The 19,123-nt window shown below is 43.4% G+C and overlaps 11 non-coding genes across 11 annotated transcripts; all 11 read right to left on the minus strand.

The window, feature by feature from the left end:
- Positions 1–41: 41 nt before the first annotated feature.
- On the minus strand, positions 42–232 carry LOC141177478 (U2 spliceosomal RNA). The gene has a single exon (XR_012254069.1). It is a non-coding gene; the product is annotated as a U2 spliceosomal RNA (small nuclear RNA).
- A 1,114-nt stretch (positions 233–1,346) lies between these two features.
- LOC141176632 (U2 spliceosomal RNA) lies at positions 1,347–1,537 on the minus strand. The gene has a single exon (XR_012253301.1). It is a non-coding gene; the product is annotated as a U2 spliceosomal RNA (small nuclear RNA).
- Positions 1,538–2,652: 1,115 nt separating this feature from the next.
- On the minus strand, positions 2,653–2,843 carry LOC141177638 (U2 spliceosomal RNA). The gene has a single exon (XR_012254214.1). It is a non-coding gene; the product is annotated as a U2 spliceosomal RNA (small nuclear RNA).
- A 1,118-nt stretch (positions 2,844–3,961) lies between these two features.
- Positions 3,962–4,152, minus strand: LOC141176633 (U2 spliceosomal RNA). The gene has a single exon (XR_012253302.1). It is a non-coding gene; the product is annotated as a U2 spliceosomal RNA (small nuclear RNA).
- Positions 4,153–5,266: 1,114 nt separating this feature from the next.
- LOC141177480 (U2 spliceosomal RNA) lies at positions 5,267–5,457 on the minus strand. Its single transcript, XR_012254070.1, has one exon. It is a non-coding gene; the product is annotated as a U2 spliceosomal RNA (small nuclear RNA).
- A 1,114-nt stretch (positions 5,458–6,571) lies between these two features.
- Positions 6,572–6,762, minus strand: LOC141176634 (U2 spliceosomal RNA). Its single transcript, XR_012253303.1, has one exon. It is a non-coding gene; the product is annotated as a U2 spliceosomal RNA (small nuclear RNA).
- A 1,115-nt stretch (positions 6,763–7,877) lies between these two features.
- Positions 7,878–8,068, minus strand: LOC141177639 (U2 spliceosomal RNA). The gene has a single exon (XR_012254215.1). It is a non-coding gene; the product is annotated as a U2 spliceosomal RNA (small nuclear RNA).
- A 1,118-nt stretch (positions 8,069–9,186) lies between these two features.
- Positions 9,187–9,377, minus strand: LOC141176635 (U2 spliceosomal RNA). The gene has a single exon (XR_012253304.1). It is a non-coding gene; the product is annotated as a U2 spliceosomal RNA (small nuclear RNA).
- Positions 9,378–10,492: 1,115 nt separating this feature from the next.
- On the minus strand, positions 10,493–10,683 carry LOC141176636 (U2 spliceosomal RNA). The gene has a single exon (XR_012253305.1). It is a non-coding gene; the product is annotated as a U2 spliceosomal RNA (small nuclear RNA).
- Positions 10,684–11,798: 1,115 nt separating this feature from the next.
- LOC141177357 (U2 spliceosomal RNA) lies at positions 11,799–11,989 on the minus strand. The gene has a single exon (XR_012253959.1). It is a non-coding gene; the product is annotated as a U2 spliceosomal RNA (small nuclear RNA).
- A 1,115-nt stretch (positions 11,990–13,104) lies between these two features.
- On the minus strand, positions 13,105–13,302 carry LOC141177750 (U2 spliceosomal RNA). Its single transcript, XR_012254308.1, has one exon. It is a non-coding gene; the product is annotated as a U2 spliceosomal RNA (small nuclear RNA).
- Between the last annotated feature and the right edge of the window lie 5,821 nt (positions 13,303–19,123).

The following is a 19,123-nucleotide window of genomic DNA, read 5'->3' on the forward strand; positions in this document are numbered from 1 at the left end:
ATTGAATTCAATTCTTTCTGATTTTAGAAACTGCATTAAAGAAGGGGTGCACCGGTCCTGGAGATACTGCAATACCAGGTCAATGCGTGGAGTGGACAGAGCAAGCTCTTTTTCCATCTCCCTGTTCTAAATATCCATTTAATATATGGTCCCCAGATAGGGGACGTATCAGATATTAAACTGATAAGAACAGATACTACACTTGATCTTAGCCAAAAGGCCGAGAAGCGATAACCAGAATTGGTTTCAAACTACGGAGCCACCCAAGGATCCTGAAAAGTCCATTTGTGGAGATGAGCTCCTGGACTCCCGTTAAGAAGACATGTTGTCAACCTCTAGATCCCTTACATGCCTGCATTTTTCGGCTTGCTGCTGCTGCAATCCACGCGTTTTAGATCTGCATAACTCCACCTCTTTAAACACAGCACCTTCACCCCTGCTGTTCCCACCCGCCTCAACACCGTTGGAAGGGAGGAGAACCAATTAAGGCGGGGGGTGGGGTGGAACGAGCAGCTGTCTACCCTTAGCAGGAGGGCTCCTGATTACATACCTCTCCTGCTGCTGCTGCTGCTGGCTGTCCAGCAGCAGACTGAAGGTGGCTGCTGCTGTGCACAGGTATATAAAGGCTCAGAGCCTATTATGACACGCGCAGCCAGCGTTCCATTGCCACATTCCATCTACTGCAGGCAGGATACCTGGCTGGCTGAATGTCGCTGAGAAGCTCACAGAGACCGCCATAAGCAACAGTTTAACAGAATGCCACAGACTAATCAACCAAACTTTTTGGGTTGGGTTCTCTTTTATAGTCTGCAGGCATTAAATGAAAGAAGTCAGTGTTCCAGCAGAGGGAGACAACGTTTCAGAAAAGGCATTGTAGCAAACCAAAAAAGAAATTTTAAGCGCAGCAGAGTAACCAGCGCACATACCTGTTAGCTCAGGTGAGTTTAAAAGGCTGCTGTTGATAACAAGGGCATTTGCTAAATAGATGGTGTGTGTGCAACAATATACTGAAAGGTCAATTATATTGTGCAGCTTATCTCACCACCTGTAGTTATTTAGGTGAAAGCTCCAAAATGCTTGCCTAATATGTCTGTTTATCCAAAAGGAAGTAAAAAGGGAGAGCTAGAAAGATAGCATTGCATCACATTACATGGCAATGCAATGCACAGTTGCTGAAGTTGAACCAAAATGAGCTTGTAATCTGGCTTCTGCAACTTTGAACATGAAAAATCCAATGAGGAGAAGAAAAGCAAAGCCAAAGAGTCCATCCCAAAATCCGACAAACAAGCAAAATGAACAAAAAACATTGAATTCAATTCTTTCTGATTTTAGAAACTGCATTAAAGAAGGGGTGCACCGGTCCTGGAGATACTGCAATACCAGGTCAATGCGTGGAGTGGACAGAGCAAGCTCTTTTTCCATCTCCCTGTTCTAAAAATCCATTTAATATATGGTCCCCAGATAGGGGACGTATCAGATATTAAACTGATAAGAACAGATACTACACTTGATCTTAGCCAAAAGGCCGAGAAGCGATAACCAGAATTGGTTTCAAACTACGGAGCCACCCAAGGATCCTGAAAAGTCCATTTGTGGAGATGAGCTCCTGGACTCCCGTTAAGAAGACATGTTGTCAACCTCTAGATCCCTTACATGCCTGCACTTTTCGGCTTGCTGCTGCTGCAATCCACGCGTTTTAGATCTGCATAACTCCACCTCTTTAAACACAGCACCTTCACCCCCTGCTGTTCCCACCCGCCTCAACACCGTTGGAAGGGATGAGAACCAATTAAGGCGGGGGGTGGGGTGGAACGAGCAGCTGTCTACCCTTAGCAGGAGGGCTCCTGATTACATACCTCTCCTGCTGCTGCTGCTGCTGGCTGTCCAGCAGCAGACTGAAGATGGCTTCTGCTGTGCACAGGTATATAAAGGCTCAGAGCCTATTATGACACGCGCAGCCAGCGTTCCATTGCCACATTCCATCTACTGCAGGCAGGATACCTGGCTGGCTGAATGTCGCTGAGAAGCTCACAGAGACCGCCATAAGCAACAGTTTAACAGAATGCCACAGACTAATCAACCAAACTTTTTGGGTTGGGTTCTCTTTTATAGTCTGCAGGCATTAAATGAAAGAAGTCAGTGTTCCAGCAGAGGGAGACAACGTTTCAGAAAAGGCATTGTAGCAAACCAAAAAAGAAATTTTAAGTGCAGCAGAGTAACCAGCGCACATACCTGTTAGCTCAGGTGAGTTTAAAAGGCTGCTGTTGATAACAAGGGCATTTGCTAAATAGATGGTGTGTGTGCAACAATATACTGAAAGGTCAATTATATTGTGCAGCTTATCTCACCACCTGTAGTTATTTAGGTGAAAGCTCCAAAATGCTTGCCTAATATGTCTGTTTATCCAAAAGGAAGTAAAAAGGGAGAGCTAGAAAGATAGCATTGCATCACATTACATGGCAATGCAATGCACAGTTGCTGAAGTTGAACCAAAATGAGCTTGTAATCTGGCTTCTGCAACTTTGAACATGAAAAATCCAATGAGGAGAAGAAAAGCAAAGCCAAAGAGTCCATCCCAAAATCCGACAAACAAGCAAAATGAACAAAAAACATTGAATTCAATTCTTTCTGATTTTAGAAACTGCATTAAAGAAGGGGTGCACTGGTCCTGGAGATACTGCAATAACAGGTCAATGCGTGGAGTGGACAGAGCAAGCTCTTTTTCCATCTCCCTGTTCTAAAAATCCATTTAATATATGGTCCCCAGATAGGGGACGTATCAGATATTAAACTGATAAGAACAAATACTACACTTGATCTTAGCCAAAAGGCCGAGAAGCGATAACCAGAATTGGTTTCAAACTACGGAGCCACCCAAGGATCCTGAAAAGTCCATTTGTGGAGATGAGCTCCTGGACTCCCGTTAAGAAGACATGTTGTCAACCTCTAGATCCCTTACATGCCTGCACTTTTCGGCTTGCTGCTGCTGCAATCCACGCGTTTTAGATCTGCATAACTCCACCTCTTTAAACACAGCACCTTCACCCCCTGCTGTTCCCACCCGCCTCAACACCGTTGGAAGGGAGGAGAACCAATTAAGGCGGGGGGTGGGGTGGAACGAGCAGCTGTCTACCCTTAGCAGGAGGGCTCCTGATTACATACCTCTCCTGCTGCTGCTGCTGCTGCTGGCTGTCCAGCAGCAGACTGAAGGTGGCTGCTGCTGTGCACAGGTATATAAAGGCTCAGAGCCTATTATGACACGCGCAGCCAGCGTTCCATTGCCACATTCCATCTACTGCAGGCAGGATACCTGGCTGGCTGAATGTCGCTGAGAAGCTCACAGAGACCGCCATAAGCAACAGTTTAACAGAATGCCACAGACTAATCAACCAAACTTTTTGGGTTGGGTTCTCTTTTATAGTCTGCAGGCATTAAATGAAAGAAGTCAGTGTTCCAGCAGAAGGAGACAACGTTTCAGAAAAGGCATTGTAGCAAACCAAAAAAGAAATTTTAAGCGCAGCAGAGTAACCAGCGCACATACCTGTTAGCTCAGGTGAGTTTAAAAGGCTGCTGTTGATAACAAGGGCATTTGCTAAATAGATGGTGTGTGTGCAACAATATACTGAAAGGTCAATTATATTGTGCAGCTTATCTCACCACCTGTAGTTATTTAGGTGAAAGCTCCAAAATGCTTGCCTAATATGTCTGTTTATCCAAAAGGAAGTAAAAAGGGAGAGCTAGAAAGATAGCATTGCATCACATTACATGGCAATGCAATGCACAGTTGCTGAAGTTGAACCAAAATGAGCTTGTAATCTGGCTTCTGCAACTTTGAACATGAAAAATCCAATGAGGAGAAGAAAAGCAAAGCCAAAGAGTCCATCCCAAAATCCGACAAACAAGCAAAATGAACAAAAAACATTGAATTCAATTCTTTCTGATTTTAGAAACTGCATTAAAGAAGGGGTGCACCGGTCCTGGAGATACTGCAATACCAGGTCAATGCGTGGAGTGGACAGAGCAAGCTCTTTTTCCATCTCCCTGTTCTAAAAATCCATTTAATATATGGTCCCCAGATAGGGGACGTATCAGATATTAAACTGATAAGAACAGATACTACACTTGATCTTAGCCAAAAGGCCGAGAAGCGATAACCAGAATTGGTTTCAAACTACGGAGTCACCCAAGGATCCTGAAAAGTCCATTTGTGGAGATGAGCTCCTGGACTCCCGTTAAGAAGACATGTTGTCAACCTCTAGATCCCTTACATGCCTGCATTTTTCGGCTTGCTGCTGCTGCAATCCACGCGTTTTAGATCTGCATAACTCCACCTCTTTAAACACAGCACCTTCACCCCTGCTGTTCCCACCCGCCTCAACACCGTTGGAAGGGATGAGAACCAATTAAGGCGGGGGGTGGGGTGGAACGAGCAGCTGTCTACCCTTAGCAGGAGGGCTCCTGATTACATACCTCTCCTGCTGCTGCTGCTGCTGGCTGTCCAGCAGCAGACTGAAGGTGGCTGCTGCTGTGCACAGGTATATAAAAGCTCAGAGCCTATTATGACACGCGCAGCCAGCGTTCCATTGCCACATTCCATCTACTGCAGGCAGGATACCTGGCTGGCTGAATGTCGCTGAGAAGCTCACAGAGACCGCCATAAGCAACAGTTTAACAGAATGCCACAGACTAATCAACCAAACTTTTTGGGTTGGGTTCTCTTTTATAGTCTGCAGGCATTAAATGAAAGAAGTCAGTGTTCCAGCAGAGGGAGACAACGTTTCAGAAAAGGCATTGTAGCAAACCAAAAAAGAAATTTTAAGCGCAGCAGAGTAACCAGCGCACATACCTGTTAGCTCAGGTGAGTTTAAAAGGCTGCTGTTGATAACAAGGGCATTTGCTAAATAGATGGTGTGTGTGCAACAATATACTGAAAGGTCAATTATATTGTGCAGCTTATCTCACCACCTGTAGTTATTTAGGTGAAAGCTCCAAAATGCTTGCCTAATATGTCTGTTTATCCAAAAGGAAGTAAAAAGGGAGAGCTAGAAAGATAGCATTGCATCACATTACATGGCAATGCAATGCACAGTTGCTGAAGTTGAACCAAAATGAGCTTGTAATCTGGCTTCTGCAACTTTGAACATGAAAAATCCAATGAGGAGAAGAAAAGCAAAGCCAAAGAGTCCATCCCAAAATCCGACAAAGAAGCAAAATGAACAAAAAACATTGAATTCAATTCTTTCTGATTTTAGAAACTGCATTAAAGAAGGGGTGCACCGGTCCTGGAGATACTGCAATACCAGGTCAATGCGTGGAGTGGACAGAGCAAGCTCTTTTTCCATCTCCCTGTTCTAAATATCCATTTAATATATGGTCCCCAGATAGGGGACGTATCAGATATTAAACTGATAAGAACAGATACTACACTTGATCTTAGCCAAAAGGCCGAGAAGCGATAACCAGAATTGGTTTCAAACTACGGAGCCACCCAAGGATCCTGAAAAGTCCATTTGTGGAGATGAGCTCCTGGACTCCCGTTAAGAAGACATGTTGTCAACCTCTAGATCCCTTACATGCCTGCATTTTTCGGCTTGCTGCTGCTGCAATCCACGCGTTTTAGATCTGCATAACTCCACCTCTTTAAACACAGCACCTTCACCCCTGCTGTTCCCACCCGCCTCAACACCGTTGGAAGGGAGGAGAACCAATTAAGGCGGGGGGTGGGGTGGAACGAGCAGCTGTCTACCCTTAGCAGGAGGGCTCCTGATTACATACCTCTCCTGCTGCTGCTGCTGCTGGCTGTCCAGCAGCAGACTGAAGGTGGCTGCTGCTGTGCACAGGTATATAAAGGCTCAGAGCCTATTATGACACGCGCAGCCAGCGTTCCATTGCCACATTCCATCTACTGCAGGCAGGATACCTGGCTGGCTGAATGTCGCTGAGAAGCTCACAGAGACCGCCATAAGCAACAGTTTAACAGAATGCCACAGACTAATCAACCAAACTTTTTGGGTTGGGTTCTCTTTTATAGTCTGCAGGCATTAAATGAAAGAAGTCAGTGTTCCAGCAGAGGGAGACAACGTTTCAGAAAAGGCATTGTAGCAAACCAAAAAAGAAATTTTAAGCGCAGCAGAGTAACCAGCGCACATACCTGTTAGCTCAGGTGAGTTTAAAAGGCTGCTGTTGATAACAAGGGCATTTGCTAAATAGATGGTGTGTGTGCAACAATATACTGAAAGGTCAATTATATTGTGCAGCTTATCTCACCACCTGTAGTTATTTAGGTGAAAGCTCCAAAATGCTTGCCTAATATGTCTGTTTATCCAAAAGGAAGTAAAAAGGGAGAGCTAGAAAGATAGCATTGCATCACATTACATGGCAATGCAATGCACAGTTGCTGAAGTTGAACCAAAATGAGCTTGTAATCTGGCTTCTGCAACTTTGAACATGAAAAATCCAATGAGGAGAAGAAAAGCAAAGCCAAAGAGTCCATCCCAAAATCCGACAAACAAGCAAAATGAACAAAAAACATTGAATTCAATTCTTTCTGATTTTAGAAACTGCATTAAAGAAGGGGTGCACCGGTCCTGGAGATACTGCAATACCAGGTCAATGCGTGGAGTGGACAGAGCAAGCTCTTTTTCCATCTCCCTGTTCTAAAAATCCATTTAATATATGGTCCCCAGATAGGGGACGTATCAGATATTAAACTGATAAGAACAGATACTACACTTGATCTTAGCCAAAAGGCCGAGAAGCGATAACCAGAATTGGTTTCAAACTACGGAGCCACCCAAGGATCCTGAAAAGTCCATTTGTGGAGATGAGCTCCTGGACTCCCGTTAAGAAGACATGTTGTCAACCTCTAGATCCCTTACATGCCTGCACTTTTCGGCTTGCTGCTGCTGCAATCCACGCGTTTTAGATCTGCATAACTCCACCTCTTTAAACACAGCACCTTCACCCCCTGCTGTTCCCACCCGCCTCAACACCGTTGGAAGGGATGAGAACCAATTAAGGCGGGGGGTGGGGTGGAACGAGCAGCTGTCTACCCTTAGCAGGAGGGCTCCTGATTACATACCTCTCCTGCTGCTGCTGCTGCTGGCTGTCCAGCAGCAGACTGAAGATGGCTTCTGCTGTGCACAGGTATATAAAGGCTCAGAGCCTATTATGACACGCGCAGCCAGCGTTCCATTGCCACATTCCATCTACTGCAGGCAGGATACCTGGCTGGCTGAATGTCGCTGAGAAGCTCACAGAGACCGCCATAAGCAACAGTTTAACAGAATGCCACAGACTAATCAACCAAACTTTTTGGGTTGGGTTCTCTTTTATAGTCTGCAGGCATTAAATGAAAGAAGTCAGTGTTCCAGCAGAGGGAGACAACGTTTCAGAAAAGGCATTGTAGCAAACCAAAAAAGAAATTTTAAGTGCAGCAGAGTAACCAGCGCACATACCTGTTAGCTCAGGTGAGTTTAAAAGGCTGCTGTTGATAACAAGGGCATTTGCTAAATAGATGGTGTGTGTGCAACAATATACTGAAAGGTCAATTATATTGTGCAGCTTATCTCACCACCTGTAGTTATTTAGGTGAAAGCTCCAAAATGCTTGCCTAATATGTCTGTTTATCCAAAAGGAAGTAAAAAGGGAGAGCTAGAAAGATAGCATTGCATCACATTACATGGCAATGCAATGCACAGTTGCTGAAGTTGAACCAAAATGAGCTTGTAATCTGGCTTCTGCAACTTTGAACATGAAAAATCCAATGAGGAGAAGAAAAGCAAAGCCAAAGAGTCCATCCCAAAATCCGACAAACAAGCAAAATGAACAAAAAACATTGAATTCAATTCTTTCTGATTTTAGAAACTGCATTAAAGAAGGGGTGCACTGGTCCTGGAGATACTGCAATAACAGGTCAATGCGTGGAGTGGACAGAGCAAGCTCTTTTTCCATCTCCCTGTTCTAAAAATCCATTTAATATATGGTCCCCAGATAGGGGACGTATCAGATATTAAACTGATAAGAACAAATACTACACTTGATCTTAGCCAAAAGGCCGAGAAGCGATAACCAGAATTGGTTTCAAACTACGGAGCCACCCAAGGATCCTGAAAAGTCCATTTGTGGAGATGAGCTCCTGGACTCCCGTTAAGAAGACATGTTGTCAACCTCTAGATCCCTTACATGCCTGCACTTTTCGGCTTGCTGCTGCTGCAATCCACGCGTTTTAGATCTGCATAACTCCACCTCTTTAAACACAGCACCTTCACCCCCTGCTGTTCCCACCCGCCTCAACACCGTTGGAAGGGAGGAGAACCAATTAAGGCGGGGGGTGGGGTGGAACGAGCAGCTGTCTACCCTTAGCAGGAGGGCTCCTGATTACATACCTCTCCTGCTGCTGCTGCTGCTGCTGGCTGTCCAGCAGCAGACTGAAGGTGGCTGCTGCTGTGCACAGGTATATAAAGGCTCAGAGCCTATTATGACACGCGCAGCCAGCGTTCCATTGCCACATTCCATCTACTGCAGGCAGGATACCTGGCTGGCTGAATGTCGCTGAGAAGCTCACAGAGACCGCCATAAGCAACAGTTTAACAGAATGCCACAGACTAATCAACCAAACTTTTTGGGTTGGGTTCTCTTTTATAGTCTGCAGGCATTAAATGAAAGAAGTCAGTGTTCCAGCAGAAGGAGACAACGTTTCAGAAAAGGCATTGTAGCAAACCAAAAAAGAAATTTTAAGCGCAGCAGAGTAACCAGCGCACATACCTGTTAGCTCAGGTGAGTTTAAAAGGCTGCTGTTGATAACAAGGGCATTTGCTAAATAGATGGTGTGTGTGCAACAATATACTGAAAGGTCAATTATATTGTGCAGCTTATCTCACCACCTGTAGTTATTTAGGTGAAAGCTCCAAAATGCTTGCCTAATATGTCTGTTTATCCAAAAGGAAGTAAAAAGGGAGAGCTAGAAAGATAGCATTGCATCACATTACATGGCAATGCAATGCACAGTTGCTGAAGTTGAACCAAAATGAGCTTGTAATCTGGCTTCTGCAACTTTGAACATGAAAAATCCAATGAGGAGAAGAAAAGCAAAGCCAAAGAGTCCATCCCAAAATCCGACAAACAAGCAAAATGAACAAAAAACATTGAATTCAATTCTTTCTGATTTTAGAAACTGCATTAAAGAAGGGGTGCACCGGTCCTGGAGATACTGCAATACCAGGTCAATGCGTGGAGTGGACAGAGCAAGCTCTTTTTCCATCTCCCTGTTCTAAAAATCCATTTAATATATGGTCCCCAGATAGGGGACGTATCAGATATTAAACTGATAAGAACAGATACTACACTTGATCTTAGCCAAAAGGCCGAGAAGCGATAACCAGAATTGGTTTCAAACTACGGAGCCACCCAAGGATCCTGAAAAGTCCATTTGTGGAGATGAGCTCCTGGACTCCCGTTAAGAAGACATGTTGTCAACCTCTAGATCCCTTACATGCCTGCACTTTTCGGCTTGCTGCTGCTGCAATCCACGCGTTTTAGATCTGCATAACTCCACCTCTTTAAACACAGCACCTTCACCCCCTGCTGTTCCCACCCGCCTCAACACCGTTGGAAGGGAGGAGAACCAATTAAGGCGGGGGGTGGGGTGGAACGAGCAGCTGTCTACCCTTAGCAAGAGGGCTCCTGATTACATACCTCTCCTGCTGCTGCTGCTGCTGGCTGTCCAGCAGCAGACTGAAGGTGGCTGCTGCTGTGCACAGGTATATAAAGGCTCAGAGCCTATTATGACACGCGCAGCCAGCGTTCCATTGCCACATTCCATCTACTGCAGGCAGGATACCTGGCTGGCTGAATGTCGCTGAGAAGCTCACAGAGACCGCCATAAGCAACAGTTTAACAGAATGCCACAGACTAATCAACCAAACTTTTTGGGTTGGGTTCTCTTTTATAGTCTGCAGGCATTAAATGAAAGAAGTCAGTGTTCCAGCAGAGGGAGACAACGTTTCAGAAAAGGCATTGTAGCAAACCAAAAAAGAAATTTTAAGCGCAGCAGAGTAACCAGCGCACATACCTGTTAGCTCAGGTGAGTTTAAAAGGCTGCTGTTGATAACAAGGGCATTTGCTAAATAGATGGTGTGTGTGCAACAATATACTGAAAGGTCAATTATATTGTGCAGCTTATCTCACCACCTGTAGTTATTTAGGTGAAAGCTCCAAAATGCTTGCCTAATATGTCTGTTTATCCAAAAGGAAGTAAAAAGGGAGAGCTAGAAAGATAGCATTGCATCACATTACATGGCAATGCAATGCACAGTTGCTGAAGTTGAACCAAAATGAGCTTGTAATCTGGCTTCTGCAACTTTGAACATGAAAAATCCAATGAGGAGAAGAAAAGCAAAGCCAAAGAGTCCATCCCAAAATCCGACAAACAAGCAAAATGAACAAAAAACATTGAATTCAATTCTTTCTGATTTTAGAAACTGCATTAAAGAAGGGGTGCACCGGTCCTGGAGATACTGCAATACCAGGTCAATGCGTGGAGTGGACAGAGCAAGCTCTTTTTCCATCTCCCTGTTCTAAAAATCCATTTAATATATGGTCCCCAGATAGGGGACGTATCAGATATTAAACTGATAAGAACAGATACTACACTTGATCTTAGCCAAAAGGCCGAGAAGCGATAACCAGAATTGGTTTCAAACTACGGAGCCACCCAAGGATCCTGAAAAGTCCATTTGTGGAGATGAGCTCCTGGACTCCCGTTAAGAAGACATGTTGTCAACCTCTAGATCCCTTACATGCCTGCACTTTTCGGCTTGCTGCTGCTGCAATCCACGCGTTTTAGATCTGCATAACTCCACCTCTTTAAACACAGCACCTTCACCCCCTGCTGTTCCCACCCGCCTCAACACCGTTGGAAGGGAGGAGAACCAATTAAGGCGGGGGGTGGGGTGGAACGAGCAGCTGTCTACCCTTAGCAAGAGGGCTCCTGATTACATACCTCTCCTGCTGCTGCTGCTGCTGGCTGTCCAGCAGCAGACTGAAGGTGGCTGCTGCTGTGCACAGGTATATAAAGGCTCAGAGCCTATTATGACACGCGCAGCCAGCGTTCCATTGCCACATTCCATCTACTGCAGGCAGGATACCTGGCTGGCTGAATGTCGCTGAGAAGCTCACAGAGACCGCCATAAGCAACAGTTTAACAGAATGCCACAGACTAATCAACCAAACTTTTTGGGTTGGGTTCTCTTTTATAGTCTGCAGGCATTAAATGAAAGAAGTCAGTGTTCCAGCAGAGGGAGACAACGTTTCAGAAAAGGCATTGTAGCAAACCAAAAAAGAAATTTTAAGCGCAGCAGAGTAACCAGCGCACATACCTGTTAGCTCAGGTGAGTTTAAAAGGCTGCTGTTGATAACAAGGGCATTTGCTAAATAGATGGTGTGTGTGCAACAATATACTGAAAGGTCAATTATATTGTGCAGCTTATCTCACCACCTGTAGTTATTTAGGTGAAAGCTCCAAAATGCTTGCCTAATATGTCTGTTTATCCAAAAGGAAGTAAAAAGGGAGAGCTAGAAAGATAGCATTGCATCACATTACATGGCAATGCAATGCACAGTTGCTGAAGTTGAACCAAAATGAGCTTGTAATCTGGCTTCTGCAACTTTGAACATGAAAAATCCAATGAGGAGAAGAAAAGCAAAGCCAAAGAGTCCATCCCAAAATCCGACAAACAAGCAAAATGAACAAAAAACATTGAATTCAATTCTTTCTGATTTTAGAAACTGCATTAAAGAAGGGGTGCACCGGTCCTGGAGATACTGCAATACCAGGTCAATGCGTGGAGTGGACAGAGCAAGCTCTTTTTCCATCTCCCTGTTTTAAAAATCCATTTAATATATGGTCCCCAGATAGGGGACGTATCAGATATTAAACTGATAAGAACAGATACTACACTTGATCTTAGCCAAAAGGCCAAGAAGCGATAACCAGAATTGGTTTCAAACTACGGAGCCACCCAAGGATCCTGAAAAGTCCATTTGTGGAGATGAGCTCCTGGACTCCCGTTAAGAAGACATGTTGTCAACCTCTAGATCCCTTACATGTCTGCACTTTTCGGCTTGCTGCTGCTGCAATCCACGCGTTTTAGATCTGCATAACTCCACCTCTTTAAACACAGCACCTTCACCCCCTGCTGTTCCCACCCGCCTCAACACTGTTGGAAGGGAGGAGAACCAATTAAGGCGGGGGGTGGGGTGGAACGAGCAGCTGTCTACCCTTAGCAGGAGGGCTCCTGATTACATACCTCTCCTGCTGCTGCTGCTGCTGGCTGTCCAGCAGCAGACTGAAGGTGGCTGCTGCTGTGCACAGGTATATAAAGGCTCAGAGCCTATTATGACACGCGCAGCCAGCGTTCCATTGCCACATTCCATCTACTGCAGGCAGGATACCTGGCTGGCTGAATGTCGCTGAGAAGCTCACAGAGACCGCCATAAGCAACAGTTTAACAGAATGCCACAGACTAATCAACCAAACTTTTTGGGTTGGGTTCTCTTTTATAGTCTGCAGGCAATAAATGAAAGAAGTCAGTGTTCCAGCAGAAGGAGACAACGTTTCAGAAAAGGCATTGTAGCAAACCAAAAAAGAAATTTTAAGCGCAGCAGAGTAACCAGCGCACATACCTGTTAGCTCAGGTGAGTTTAAAAGGCTGCTGTTGATAACAAGGGCATTTGCTAAATAGATGGTGTGTGTGCAACAATATACTGAAAGGTCAATTATATTGTGCAGCTTATCTCACCACCTGTAGTTATTTAGGTGAAAGCTCCAAAATGCTTGCCTAATATGTCTGTTTATCCAAAAGGAAGTAAAAAGGGAGAGCTAGAAAGATAGCATTGCATCACATTACATGGCAATGCAATGCACAGTTGCTGAAGTTGAACCAAAATGAGCTTGTAATCTGGCTTCTGCAACTTTGAACATGAAAAATCCAATGAGGAGAAGAAAAGCAAAGCCAAAGAGTCCATCCCAAAATCCGACAAACAAGCAAAATGAACAAAAAACATTGAATTCAATTCTTTCTGATTTTAGAAACTGCATTAAAGAAGGGGTGCACCGGTCCTGGAGATACTGCAATACCAGGTCAATGCGTGGAGTGGACAGAGCAAGCTCTTTTTCCATCTCCCTGTTCTAAAAATCCATTTAATATATGGTCCCCAGATAGGGGACGTATCAGATATTAAACTGATAAGAACAGATTTTTTTTTTAATTTGGCTATCCCCCACATGGGGATAAAAACCGTTTATTTAAAATTTAACAAATTACAGAAATAAAACCATTACATCCACATTACACTTTCGGGACTTCAAAGAAAAATAAAAATTCCATCACAGCAAATTTTACAAGACTTCAAATATTCCATAGGTTAAAAAGCCATTTGCCTGCCAACGTTACATTCTTTTTCCTGTCCAATAAATAGTATATGTACATTTCACTTTTACAAAAGGCTAAAACATCATCTACTGGTAACATTTCATGTTTAAAAACAGCAATATTTCTAGCATTCCAGAGCGCTATCTTGGCACAATTCACTGTCTTCCACGCCATTATTTTTTGGTCCATTGTTGGGCATTCCAGAAGACCATATAACACTGATGCAAAATTAAAGTCCTTGAGGTCCACCATTTTCTCCAGCAGGGGGATTAATCTTCTCCAGAACTCTTTAGCAAAAGCACAAGTCCATAAAAGATGCTTCACTGTCTCTTCTTCTTGACAACCTTCTCTTGGGCAGATGGCAGACCTCACAAAACCTCTTCTGTACTGGAATGCCCGGCAAGGAAGACAGTGGTGTGCGCAGCTCCAAGACATGTCTTTCTGTACATTAAAAAGATAAGGGGCGTTAATCATTTTCCATATGTGTACAGTTTTGTCATCATCATAACGTTCAATATCACACAACGTCACATCAGTACTAATTTGTTTGAGTAGTGTCTTGCTGTTACATAGATCCCCTGTCTGTTTCTTATTCAAATTAAAATCAAGAATAATTTTCTTTAAAATCTCATAATGTGCAGGTAGGTTAAAAGCATAAGGAAAGGATAAAACCGTTTCAAACCAACCAAACCTTCTCATGAGAAAACCAGTGTTAAAACGCATAAAATAGGAAAGGTAATTATCTTTAAAAAGGGTTTTAAAACAGAAACAGAAAAAATGTATTAAAAGAAACTTATCTAAAACAGGGAAATCTTTCCCACCTTTAACCTTTGGCTTTGTCACAATTTCTCTTTTGAGTTTCTCCATTTTTGAGCCCCAAAAAAAGGTAAAACATACTTTTGTAATTCGTTTCAACAAATTTGTAGGAGGGGGGAACACCAAACTAAGATATAACAGGATAGGTAATATCACCATTTTTACAATCAGAACTTTACCTTCCATTGACAGCTTTCTCATATTCCACATGCAGATTTTCTGATTAATTTTCTGTGCTGCCGCATCCCAGCTATTAAAACCATTATTAGATTCATTAAAAGAAACACCTAAAATAGTAATGGAATCTGTAACTTCAATTGGTACATCATGTAAACTCATCCCCCCGACATTTAAAATATTACATTTAGTAAGATTAATTTTAAAACCGGAAACTGTACAAAAAGACTGAATTTGGCTTATCGTTTTTTGTATTGAAGGTACATCACATCCAAACACGGCTACATCATCCATATAGCTTACAACTTTAACTTGTAGACCGTTCCCTCCGGGTAAGGGTACTCCACATATTTGCTTATCCCGGCGTATTGTACATAAAAGGGGTTCTATAGCACATATAAAAAGCAGGGGGGACAAAGGGCAACCCTGCTTCACCCCTGATTTTAAAACTACCTCTTTTGTTTTAAAACCATTAACTAAAATCTTACTCGTACAATCATTATAAAAAGCTTTAAGACACAATAAAAACCCACCCGGAATGCCCATTTTTTCTAAAACTTTAAAAAGATAAAAATGAGACACGCGGTCAAAAGCTTTCTCAAAATCCACCGCTAGGATTGACATCTTTGTCTTTCTGGTTTTTACATCTTCAATACAATCTTTCACCAGGTTTAAATTGTCCCAGATACTACGCCCAGGTACCCCGCATACCTGATTTGCATGAATTACTTTATGTATCACCTTTTTCAACCGATTTGCACAGATCTTAGCCATAATTTTGTAATCACTATTTAAAAGAGTTATCGGCCTCCAGTTTTTAAGATCCGTTTTGTCACCTTTTTTGTATAGTAGTGATACCTCACCTTTCTTCCATGAGTTGAGTAAAACCTTATTATTAAAAACTTCGGAAAACAAATTAAACAAATCATCTTTTAAAATATCATAAAAACTTATATAAAACTCTATGGGGATACCATCAGGGCCGGGCACTTTACCATTTTTAAAACTCTTCATGGTTTCTAAAATCTCTTCCTCACATAGAGGTTGGGATAAAAAACTTTGGGCATCAGCATCTAGGGTGGACTTGATCTCCCCCAGGAAAGTGTGTATTAAATCATGGTCTACAGTTTTTACATTAAAAAGATCATTAAAATAGACATTTACCTTATCCAATATAACGTTGATATTATTATCTCCATCTATGTTATCAATTATTGTTTTCGCCTGTTTGTTTTTCTTAAAAAAATACCTGGAACAAGTCTCATCCTCTTCTACGTGTTTTACCTTTGAACGAAAAATCAGTTCTTTTCCTTTTTGTTCCAACCACTTTGAAATTTCTCCTTTAAGACTCAATATATCATTACCTACATCCAGACCATTGTCTTTGAATTTGTACAATGTCTGTAACCTGATATTAAGAAAATTATAGATCTCAAACTTTTCTTTAGCTTTTTGTATGCTTTTCTTTATAAAGAAATCTTTAATGTTTATTTTCATTCTATCCCACCAGGAGCTAAAAGAAATATTGGGGTTTTTCCTTTTTCTACAGTTTACATAAAACTCAATAAAATCCGATAAAATTTGTGGATCTTTTAAAAGGGACACATTCAATTTCCAAGATTTCTTACCACATTTCTTCTTTCCATTAATCCTCACTCTAAAAGATAAAACCTTGTGATCTGAGAGAATATTAGTTAAAACTTCACATTTCACTGGCAGTATTTTTTCTGAACCTAAAACAAAATCTATCCTGGAGCTACATGTAGAATTGCTCCAGGTGAAACCAGCGTCTATAGGGCTATCCTTGTTACATTCTTTATACACATCAGTTAATTTACAATCATTTATAATATTGCTTAACATTCCAGACGTTTTGTCATAATTTCTACTCACGGAACCGGAGCGTCGGCTTTCGCCTTTTAAAATACAATTAAAATCACCTGCCAGGATAAAAGGTTCAGAAATGTTAATAAATAAAGGTAAAATTTCCAGCATATCAGCCCTTTCATTTTTATCAGGTGACCCATAAAAATTTAAAAACTGCCATCTTGTCCCATCAATAAAAGCCTTAACTAAAAGAATACGACCCGGTAAAATATCTTGGATAAAATCAATAGACACATTTCCCTTAAAAAGTATAGCTACCCCGGCTGATCCGGTTGCATTTGATCCAGACCAGACCGATGGACCATGTTTCCACTCTTCCTTATATTTTTTGTAAGAAATCTTATGAGGGATATGACATTCTTGTAAAAAGAAAACAGAAGCTGTAAAACAGGTTAAAAAATGTAAAACAGTAGCTCTTCTGGTCTTGGATCCTATGCCTCTCACATTGAGGGAAACACCACTAATGTCAGCCATCATAACAAATGGTTAGGAAGAAACAAAAACTGGACTTTACCTATCCGATGGACGGATCAGACCACTTGGACTTTCACCAACGCCCTCTTCTGAATCCACCGTTATCAAAGAGTCTTCATCATCGGAGAAGGAACATTCACTTAAATTAAGACCCGACGCTACTGGGGTGTAGCTCGGAAGGATATTGAGAGAAAGGTTACACTGGGTCTCCATAGGCTGACCATTTAGGTCCTCGTCAGGTGGGTCTCCGAGAGGCTCCGCACTCCCCTGCTGACCCGCAGAGGGTCGTAACACAGGGGCAGGCTGCGCACATGGCGGAGCCTCAGAGTCCCCGGAGGCAGCCAGGTTCGGGGCCCCACCTGGAGCAGCAGAGCCCCGGGACCTCGGGATTCCAGAGTCTACACCCCCGTGAGGGGATGTATCCATCTCCTCCCTATTAGCCACCTCCACGGAACCATTCTTTTTCTTATTATGAGACCTCACCAAATGCCACGTACCGCCCTCGCTCTCGTGAGACCCAGTGGGAATTTTGGGCTCGGTGTCAGCCTTTTGGCGCTCTTTTTTGGCCTTACCGACCGCCCCTTTATGATCTTTCTCAGCCTTCCTTTTAGCCTCCTTATGGTCTTTCAGCCAGCTCCTGGGCTCCTGTGAGTTACCTGTCATTGACTCGGAGGGATTGTTACTAGTTGAAGCGCCCTTATCACCTCCCGAGGCTCCAGGTTGTTGCTCCTCCTCCTGAGGGGTGGTCTGATTGGCCCGTCCATTCCCGGATGTCTTGGACTTCTCCTTTTGTTTTTGTTCATCCTCTCTGAACCTGTGAGGGCAAGAAAAATAGAAATGACCAGGTGTCCGACAAAAAGAGCATTTTTTTTCATTTGGGCACTCCTTTGTGTCATGTTCAGTACTGGCACAATTTCTACAAGTGGCACCACAACTATCCTTAGAGTGCCCATAGAGACCACAATACCTACAGAAAAGTGGCATTCCTGAGAAAAAAAAATCCCCATTAGTTTGCCCTATTTTAAATCGAGCTGGAGGAAGTCTCACACCTCCAGGGAATTTAGGGTCTCTTTCACATTTTACTAAAAACTTCCATTTTGAGGTCCAGATGTTAAACTCATTCAACACTTTCCCAATCAATTTCACACTTTTAAAATAAACTGACAAAAAGGAAATAACCTCTGGTGCTGTTATGAAGGGTGAGAAGATTTTCACAACCACCATCTTTACCTCATCCAGGACGTGCTCGATGATCTGAATCCCTTTTAGACCAGGGCTATTTTCTACCGACTTAACTCTGGACAAAACATCTTTGAAAATACCTTCGCCAGTAAAGGTTACATCATAATCTCCACGTCGAGGATAATCCTGGATAGAAAGGATTTCGTTGGTTCTGACGTGGAGCAGTTTCTCAAGCACGTCCTGGACTACATATCCCAGATTCCGTATATCGGAACCACCAGCCGTAAATCGGACCCTTATGGTGTTCTTAAGCCTCGCATATAGAGGCACGAGGTTGGGGTCAACCTCCATGGTATGGCGCAACAAAATGCAAATTGCAACCGCCTGCAATCTGCGCCTTCAGAGCTTTGAGATAAAGCACCTGAAGGCAGGGGGATCGCTGCCCGTTACCCTAGGACTAATCCTTCTCCCTAATAGCAGCAGGCAGGTGAAGCCCACCGAAGTGGACGATCCTGCCAGGCCAAGGAGAGGGGTACCTGAGTGCCCTTCAACTGAAACCTCCTGCTGTGAAGCACTTGGTCTTAGCCAAAAGGCCGAGAAGCGATAACCAGAATTGGTTTCAAACTACGGAGCCACCCAAGGATCCTGAAAAGTCCATTTGTGGAGATGAGCTCCTGGACTCCCGTTAAGAAGACATGTTGTCAACCTCTAGATCCCTTACATGCCTGCACTTTTCGGCTTGCTGCTGCTGCAATCCACGCGTTTTAGATCTGCATAACTCCACCTCTTTAAACACAGCACCTTCACCCCCTGCTGTTCCCACCCGCCTCAACACCGTTGGAAGGGAGGAGAACCAATTAAGGCGGGGGGTGGGGTGGAACGAGCAGCTGTCTACCCTTAGCAGGAGGGCTCCTGATTACATACCTCTCCTGCTGCTGCTGCTGCTGGCTGTCCAGCAGCAGACTGAAGGTGGCTGCTGCTGTGCACAGGTATATAAAGGCTCAGAGCCTATTATGACACGCGCAGCCAGCGTTCCATTGCCACATTCCATCTACTGCAGGCAGGATACCTGGCTGGCTGAATGTCGCTGAGAAGCTCACAGAGACCGCCATAAGCAACAGTTTAACAGAATGCCACAGACTAATCAACCAAAC

This window comes from Phyllobates terribilis, unplaced genomic scaffold, assembly GCF_046119375.1.
Source record: "Phyllobates terribilis strain yellow unplaced genomic scaffold, ASM4611937v1 Scaffold_27__1_contigs__length_16484149, whole genome shotgun sequence".
Lineage (NCBI taxonomy): Eukaryota > Metazoa > Chordata > Amphibia > Anura > Dendrobatidae > Phyllobates > Phyllobates terribilis.